Consider the following 8,102-nt stretch of genomic DNA (forward strand, 5'->3'; position numbering starts at 1 on the left):
TGAAATGAGGACAAATGTGTAAGGATCAAAACAAAAATGGATAAAAGATACTGAACTATTGCATTGTTTGGGGCAAAAAATACCAGATGTGTATAAGGAACAGTCTAGTCCTTTACTGCAAAATGTCTGTAGTTTAACATTCTACCTGTGGCATTAGCTATAAAAAGGATACTTTTAAACCCCTAAGTAAGTAGGATAATAGTATCCTAAATCTAATAAAATGTGACATCAAATATCAGAAAATATGATTTTCTGCCAACCAGCCTGGTAAGCTACTTTATGTGACACTTTTCAAAAAGAGAACATTCTTCCTGTGTCTCTTAACATTGTGTCTGAGGGGGTAAACTGCCAGTTAGGGGACATGTGTGACGATGAAGAGACCCTCTGTGCAGCTGACATGTTGTCCACTCATGTATGGCTGCACGTCACCTCATTTTTGCTGTTGTAGGACCTGAGGCAAGTATTTGATGCAATAGTGGATTTTTCCTTCTCACTCAATATTTATTTTGTCTCCCTGTTCCCAAAGCTCTGGTTTGATAGGGATAGTGTTTTTCTTTCTTTCTTTCTTTCTTTCTTTCTTTCTTTCTTTCTTTCTTTCTTTCTTTCTTTCTTTCTTTCTTTCTTTCTTTCTTTCTTTCTTTCTTTCTTTCTTTCTTTCTTTCTTTCTTTCTTTCTTTCTTTCTTTCTTTCTTTCTTTCTTTCTTTCTTTCTTTCTTTCTTTCTCTTTCTCTCTTTCTTTCTCTCTCTCTTTCTCTCTCTCTCTCTTTCTCTCTCTCTCTCTCTCTCTCTCTCTCTTTCTCTCTTTCTTCCTTCCTCCCTTCCTCCCTTCCTCCCTTCCTCCCTTCCTCCCTTCCTCCCTTCCCTTCCCTTCCCTTCCCTTCCCTTCCCTTCCCTTCCCTTCCCTTCCCTTCCCTTCCCTTCCCTTCCCTTCCCTTCCCTTCCCTTCCCTTCCCTTCCCTTCCCTTCCCTTCCCTTCCCTTCCCTTCCCTTCCCTTCCCTTCCCTTCCCTTCCCTTCCCTTCCCTTCCCTTCCCTTCCCTTCCCTTCCCTTCCCTTCCCTTCCCTTCCTTTTTCCTCTTCTAGTTCTTCTTTCTGATTTGCCTATTACCTTTCTAAGAGACTAAATGTATAATGTGCTGAGCACCAGCAGAGTCATAGGAAACCAGAAAATTTACCATCCTGTGAGTGGTACTCAGTAACGCATGAAGTTTGTATGGAAATTTGGTTCATTTTACTGATATAGGAGACAGAAAACCAGTGGTAGCTTGGTAGCATGGCTGGGAGCCAAAAGAAGCCAGAAGAAGGTGTGAGAAATGTTCCCTTTCTCCTGCTTCTGCTTTGCACACCTGCCATGATGGGGTACCTTGGAAGAGGGAGACCACTGACATATTATTTTTCACTGTTTTTGGTGGCAGTTGGGTTGTCCCAGCCTCCCTCAATGAGCAAGTGGCAGCACTTGGATGCAGTGGAGAGGACAGACAGTGCTGAAACAAATCCAAATGATTTGCTTGCTGGTGTCAATATATATTTGATCTCTTTTTGCCTCCAGTCTTAGCTATCCAAAGAGCAGGAGAAAATCTCTCTGTCATGTGCAACATCTTGCTATGTGCCTGCTTAACTTCATAAAATTCAGTATAACTTAGCTGGGATAGCTCACTGATCTGCTGTTGTCCCACACTTCATATTCATAAGTCCTTCTGAAACCTGAAAAGCATAAATGGATGCGCAATCTTAATTTTTGGGGTACTAATTATATTTAATTTTTCATGTTAAATTAATAGCAGATGTAGCAAGGACTTTTGGCAGCTTTATTTTACCCTATCATGATTCTGTTAGAGTAATTCACAGAAATGTGAGCAGGGAGGCATGTCAATTGTCTGTACCAGAACAAAGTATGAAATTAACAAAGCCATACAATCTTTTCAGAAGGAACATGGATGTTTTGAGTGATATGCATTACAAAAGACACACAAATATAGTGTGTAAAAAGAACATTTGTACAATTTTAGAGAATTTGCAGGTAGTGTCACTAAGTTCACAATGAAAAGATAGCTCATTTTAAGAAGCTCTTTTCAGTTGCTTTCAAAATGGTATTTGCCCACTGTGCAAAATTTGCACAATGAAGATCATAAGTGGGGAATACAGTTTTCATTTACCTATGAAGCTTTTCACCTACACTCAGCCTATTAGGCTATCTGGTTTACAACTCCTGGATATTTACAGATTTTTGGATATGTTCTATTACATTTTTTTTCCCCATAGGAGTTTAGAAATATGAAATTCCCTTCAGTACAGATAGTGAAGGAAGTACTTATAGGTAAAGATTCAGAGCACAAGTACAGCCTAGTTTAATCAGTGTAAGAGTGGGGAAGTGGTGCTGCTACTTATTTTTAGAATTTATAAAGTACATTCAGGGAACACTTATCCATCAAATCTATTGTATTTGTAAAGAAAACCCAATATTACTGCAAGGTGTAAAGATTTTATTGTCAGTCATTGCAAATAAGCCCACCTCCATTTCAGTCATTTAGAATACTCTGCATGTGCTTGCAGTGAATTCTGGAACCGTGATGTACTTGATTACAAGAAGGCTTTCCTAATTTTTTGTAAATCCACCTAAAATTTCCTATAGTACCAAATACTTCGTAGACATCACAGAAGCATCAAATAGCCTGAGTTGAAATGAACCCATAGGAGTCATGGAGTCCAACTACAGACTCCATACAGCACTACCCAAAAATTGTCCCTCTCCATAGTGACTGCTTTGGATACTTTGCATGACTTAATACTTACATTCTATTTACAAGTTTCACAGATTGATTATCCAACAAAATGGAACAGCATTATATCAAAATAACTCAGTTTTTATGAAAGACTGGGAAAATGTGTTTTATTTTTTTAATGATACTTCGTAGAAAGCAATGTAATGTAAATGCAGGCCATAAGCTTGTGCTATGTGGGGCAGAGAAAAAGGCAATAATGGCCCTGCCCAGGCAATGTGCAGCACTAGGACCACTGTACAGTGCTGTGTGCTCTCCTTTCCCCCCTGAACCAGAAACGTGCCTTCCTCCCCCATGCCATGATCAGAAACATGGGGAAAATTAGTTTTTTTTTGAGAGTTGTCCTGTTGTAAAACACCTTTGCAACACAATAGCAGCACTCAGCTGACATGCTTTACCAATGTCAGTCTGCAGTAGTCATGATAAAAGTGTCAGACCTGTGAAGGATTCTGTGGACTTCCTTGAAGGGCCAATCAAAATAACAGCGAGAGAAAGAAAGTGTGTGCATTTTTTTTCCTTATAGTCTTTTTCAGAGATGCTGGTTTCATCTTGTCCAAAACCCAGCAGGGTTGTCTCACCATTTTTCCCATGTGTGTGTTGGTTAAACAGAGCACTACCAAGCCCACTGTAAGTGCCAGTTCCTCAGCACAGAACACATTGCAAAAGCCCTACCTGAGCCCTGTGGTCCACTGGTGGCAGCGTGTGGCTCTACAGAGATGACAACAAAGGGCTGCCTCAGACCTCAAGAGCCTTGATTGTTTCCTGCCATCTCCATTAGGAATTAGAATTTTTCATTTTGTGACCATTTTAATTAGTTTCCCCATTTCAGTTCTACTAAATGTGAATGAAGCAGGTGAAATGCCACCCGGTTGGAGTACTGTGCTGTTTAGCACTGGTTACTATCTTTAGCAGAGGAGCTGGAATTCATTCTCATCTCATTTGCTGAGCGCTCTATCATTAAAGTGTCATTGAGAACTGACGCCACTTAATTTTAGCAGCTTTCAATTCTCGTTTGCAGCAAGAATAGCTTTAAATGGAGAGGAGTGCAAATTACAGAGAGAGGGATATTTTTACACCACACTCAGCATTTTATCAAACAAAGCAGCCTCACGGGGAATAGGGGACAATACATTATAAAACCAAACTCTCCTCTGATGCTGGTAAATGGGTATTTAATCTTCCTATTGCAGGCATCCACTCTGATGAGCCTGTAATGAATATACTGCCTGGGACATTATGTGAGCTGTTGTGTTTTCCTAGTCCCCAAAATATCCTTTAGTTTTTATTTCGGGTGTGGTCAAAGCATAAACTGGGGAACTCAGCTGTACCTGTAGACAACAGAGGAATCTGTACCTTGTTGCAGGCAAACCAGCTTGGGACATATTTTCCATTCTCCTATTCATTGCATAATTGCTTTTTTTCCTCCTGGTGCAGTCTTAACCCTTGGGGAGTTAAAAAAATCTCTTACTTGGGATTGGTGGCAAATTTTAACCCATTCAGGGAGGCTTCCCTGCCTAATTGGAAGTAAAATATCTTCTGGCACTCCACCTTGAGATATTGCCTTTTTGTTGTAAGTTTGTTGCTGATGACATGATAGGTTTACCTTTGTCAGATAACTGTTATGTTTTCTCAACAGTTATAAATGTGAAGGTACAAGTTTCTATCTCCCAAATGAAATCATTTTCTTGGACTTAGGGCATACTTGCGGCAGGCAAAAGGATTACAGCGAGGATTTTTGCCCTTTGGGTACTGATGGTGCCCTCATCCTTTGGGTCATTCTAGCACAGTTTTTGCCCCAAAGTTTTGGGAGTTTGGTGTTTGTTCTGTGCCTTTCCTCTTCTCTCAGCTCTTCATGTTCCTGTTGGACTGGTGTGACAGTTGCTCACAGCACCAGGATCTTAATTCATCTGCTAGGGGGCACAAATACCACAATGCACATCCCATGACTAGTGGACCAGTTGCAGGGTAGCAGGCAGCTGAGCAACTGAATGACCACTTAAAGCAGGGGAGAACCTGATGGGCCAGATAGGGACCTATATTACAATTAATTATGCCAGATTAATGTTTCACCAGGTTACTGCCTTTTGACTTGATTACTTAGTCCACGTGAACAAAATGTGAATGGTAGAGGTGTTGAGAACCCAAATTCAAAGGGCTCTCTCTCTACAGTCCACTGCTAAGTGCTCATTACACTGAGAGGGAAAAAGCCTTAATTCTGGCTCACACCTTCTTATGCAAACAAACAAAAAAAAAAGACCATGAATCTGACTTGAGTTTTTCCACTCACAGAAAAAATTATTTCATTTAGTACCACTTTCCAAAGGTTTTTGCTTATTTGTTTGTATTGTTTTATGCTTAATCTATTTTCAATCAATTCAGTCTTCAGTATTTGCTCCTCATGAGTTATCTTCACCTGAAGAGTTTCAATGTTAGGCTTTTCTCTGGCATAATTTTGAGTCCCCTTGAGCTTGCATTTGACACTAGCTCAAATAGTATTGCTGCATCTCTCTGCTGTGGTCCCTTTAGAGTTTCATGTATCTCACTGAAGTCCCTCATAAGATCCTCTTTTCCAAACAATACAGACCTACTTTCTTTAACCTTTCTGAATATGTAAGACCCTCGAGTCCTTGTATCATTCTGGATGCCCTTAGCTTAACTCCTTCCATTTTTATGGTACATTTTTAATAAAAAAACTAAGACCCATGTAGCCTACTCCGAACTACGGCATCTTATTTATTTTTTTTTTACTTACTGTCTGTTTTAGATCTCTCTCTTCTAATGCTGGAATTATGCTTTGGTTTGTATTTTTAACGAAATACAATCCTGCAAACAGCTGATTTTAGTCTTCATGACTATCGTATTTAAGATTTCAACAGTGTATCCTCTGCTTTGTACGAGTTTCTTCTATTTTGTTATATGCTACGTGAAATCAGACTCAGGCCTACAAATGAGTATCATTTGCAGTGGCACTTTTGATTCCCTGAATCCTTTTGATTCCCCCCCCCTTTTTCAGGACATCACATTTGAATTTTGTCCACCCCAAATTAATTTTTATTGGATTGCAATTCTACGTCATCTACGATGGTAGAGAAAGGTTATACCGTCTTGGTGGGGCATGGAAGTCACAAACTTACTTGCAAGTGTATAAAATCATAAACTAATTGTAAAATGTTGCCACTCCTGAGGACAAAGAACGGAACTTGTGAACACAGCTGTGAGGTGGAAGGAAGCTGGCCTGATATTGCTGAGATTGCTGTCAGCAGCAAAATCACCCAAACCTTGTGCATTCAGCCTCTGTTCCTGCTGTGACAGCACAAAGCGGGATTGAAGAGACACTTGGCCATGGACAGGGTACAATTTCAAACCACCTCAAACCACAGACAGAGTCATAACTTAGGCCATCAGAGCATATTTTACAGAGAAGGGAAGGCTGGCTTTTAGCTATTAAATGTTAGCACTTCTTAAAATAAAAATGTGTCAGTGTGTTTGATGGATAAATGGAACTAAACTGGAAGCTCAACTTCAGTTTAAGACCCACGTTTGAATTTTAAACAGTTTCTGCCTATCAGTATTATCGTCTCAATTGTTTGGAATATTACTGCTAACAATACCTCTGATTACAAGAGCCAAGAAAGATTATACAGAAAAAAAATTGAAATGTCTGAACTTCTTTATTGTCTTCATAGAAGAAAGGGGTCAAATGTCAATGAGAGTGAGGCTTCCAATATATTTCCCCATCTGTCAGTTGTTCAGTGCTACATATTTTATTTAAAGTTTGATTCACTGTTTCCCATGTATATTGAGTCATTTCTATGTGATGGCACTGTAGCACAAAATAGGAAATGAGGGAGATTTCAGAAGATACTCAGAAATTTGACTGTAGTATTATGTTAATCAAAAGCTAAACTGCAAAACCTTTCAATCATTTAAAACAACAGGTTTTCAAAGTAAGAAAATTAAGGAAATAAACATGGAAGTTCAGTTTCCTCAACCAATGTAGGCAGAAGTTTCTGTCTTGTCATTAGTCCCTGGACTAAGACCTATAGAGCAATATTTTCTTGATCCTTGATTTACTATTTTCTGTGGCATTCTAATTTTTCTTTGCATCCATAAATTAAGTATAAAGCTACAGAAAGGTACAGGGTAGATCCCACTTAGAAGTGAGTGAACTCCTTTATATACTGAGCAGGGACACAAGTCTGCCTTGACTATTACTTAGCAGGGTTTTTTCTGCTTGCAGAGGAGAGGAGCAATCAACTTTTATGTCTACTTAGAACATGGTTTCTCTCTCTGCTGATAATGTTAACAAGAGTTCCAATTATTGTCAATCATCATGGCATTTTCGCAACCATGAATACCAACAGCACTGAGTCGTTTCTCATATGGTCACCAGTTTTTGTCATTCTTGACCCGATCCAGGTTTGCGTCACTGACTGACAAAGAAATGTTCCATATACTATTACCAGGTTCTTCAATCATTCAATCTCCACAGTCACTCTGAATTTATTGACCACTTCTTTTGGTATTGTTCCTATTTGACCATTCGCATTTCCTTCTTTTTCACAGAGAAGAAGTGGGGAAAAGAATGTTATAGCCCAATTTGCTACTGCGTTACTTCATTTGTGTGATGGCAAAGCTCAGTGAATCAATTGACTTGTGCCACGGATATAACAATGTGATGAGTTAGGCCAACAGTTCTTTTAAACCAGTATTTTCCATTAGCTTTTGATATGTAGTGGTATTCAGACATCTGTTATTTATTCTAACTCCTGAAAAATCACTTTTGTCATGCCTTCATCTTCAGCGTTTTCTCATATTTTCCTATTCTTATCCTACAAGGTATTCTGCAGGACTGAGCACAGCATATGTGACACTTATCCTTTCAAAATTATTTAATTTCCACAGAAGAAGCCAGATTTGTAGCTCTATTCATAGGTAATGGAAGAAACTCTTTCTCCTTCCGTACCTAACAATACATATGTTAGTACTACAATCCAGCTTAATGCTTTATGCTCGTTTCCTACTGTGGAAATTACAAGTTGACTGTTGGATAGTTTGAGCTGTGGTAGTAATATTTCAGGAACTACTACATCAACTGGTATTTTCTCTTATAGACAGCCAGTTTGGGTGGGTGATGAAGCAGCATGTAATTCCTGGATAGCTTAATAACCTAAAACCAACTATCTGAGTCACTTGTGCCCTACTCATCTCTCCAATTATTATCTCTCTCTCTTTTTTTTAACCTTACAAATAAGTATGGAGTCTGTTTGCAAACAGAAAAATCATTCCTTTTGTCTTTGGTGATTTGTCTTCTCTCCTCCAT

At 39.1% G+C, this 8,102-nt stretch overlaps 1 protein-coding gene across 2 annotated transcripts in view; it reads right to left on the bottom strand.

Moving 5' to 3' along the window:
• Window positions 1-1,250: 1,250 nt before the first annotated feature.
• The window catches only part of SPATA17 (spermatogenesis associated 17), a 189,531-nt gene continuing 182,679 nt past the window's right edge, over window positions 1,251-8,102 (bottom strand). The window contains exon 13 of one of the 2 annotated variants that reach the window (XR_005858125.2): window positions 1,251-1,703. The gene's annotated coding sequence lies outside the window, so the exon portion shown is untranslated. The remainder of the gene's footprint in view (window positions 1,704-8,102) is intronic. The other variant, XR_005858126.2, reaches the window with a different exon arrangement.

This window comes from Gallus gallus, chromosome 3, assembly GCF_016699485.2.
Source record: "Gallus gallus isolate bGalGal1 chromosome 3, bGalGal1.mat.broiler.GRCg7b, whole genome shotgun sequence".
Lineage (NCBI taxonomy): Eukaryota > Metazoa > Chordata > Aves > Galliformes > Phasianidae > Gallus > Gallus gallus.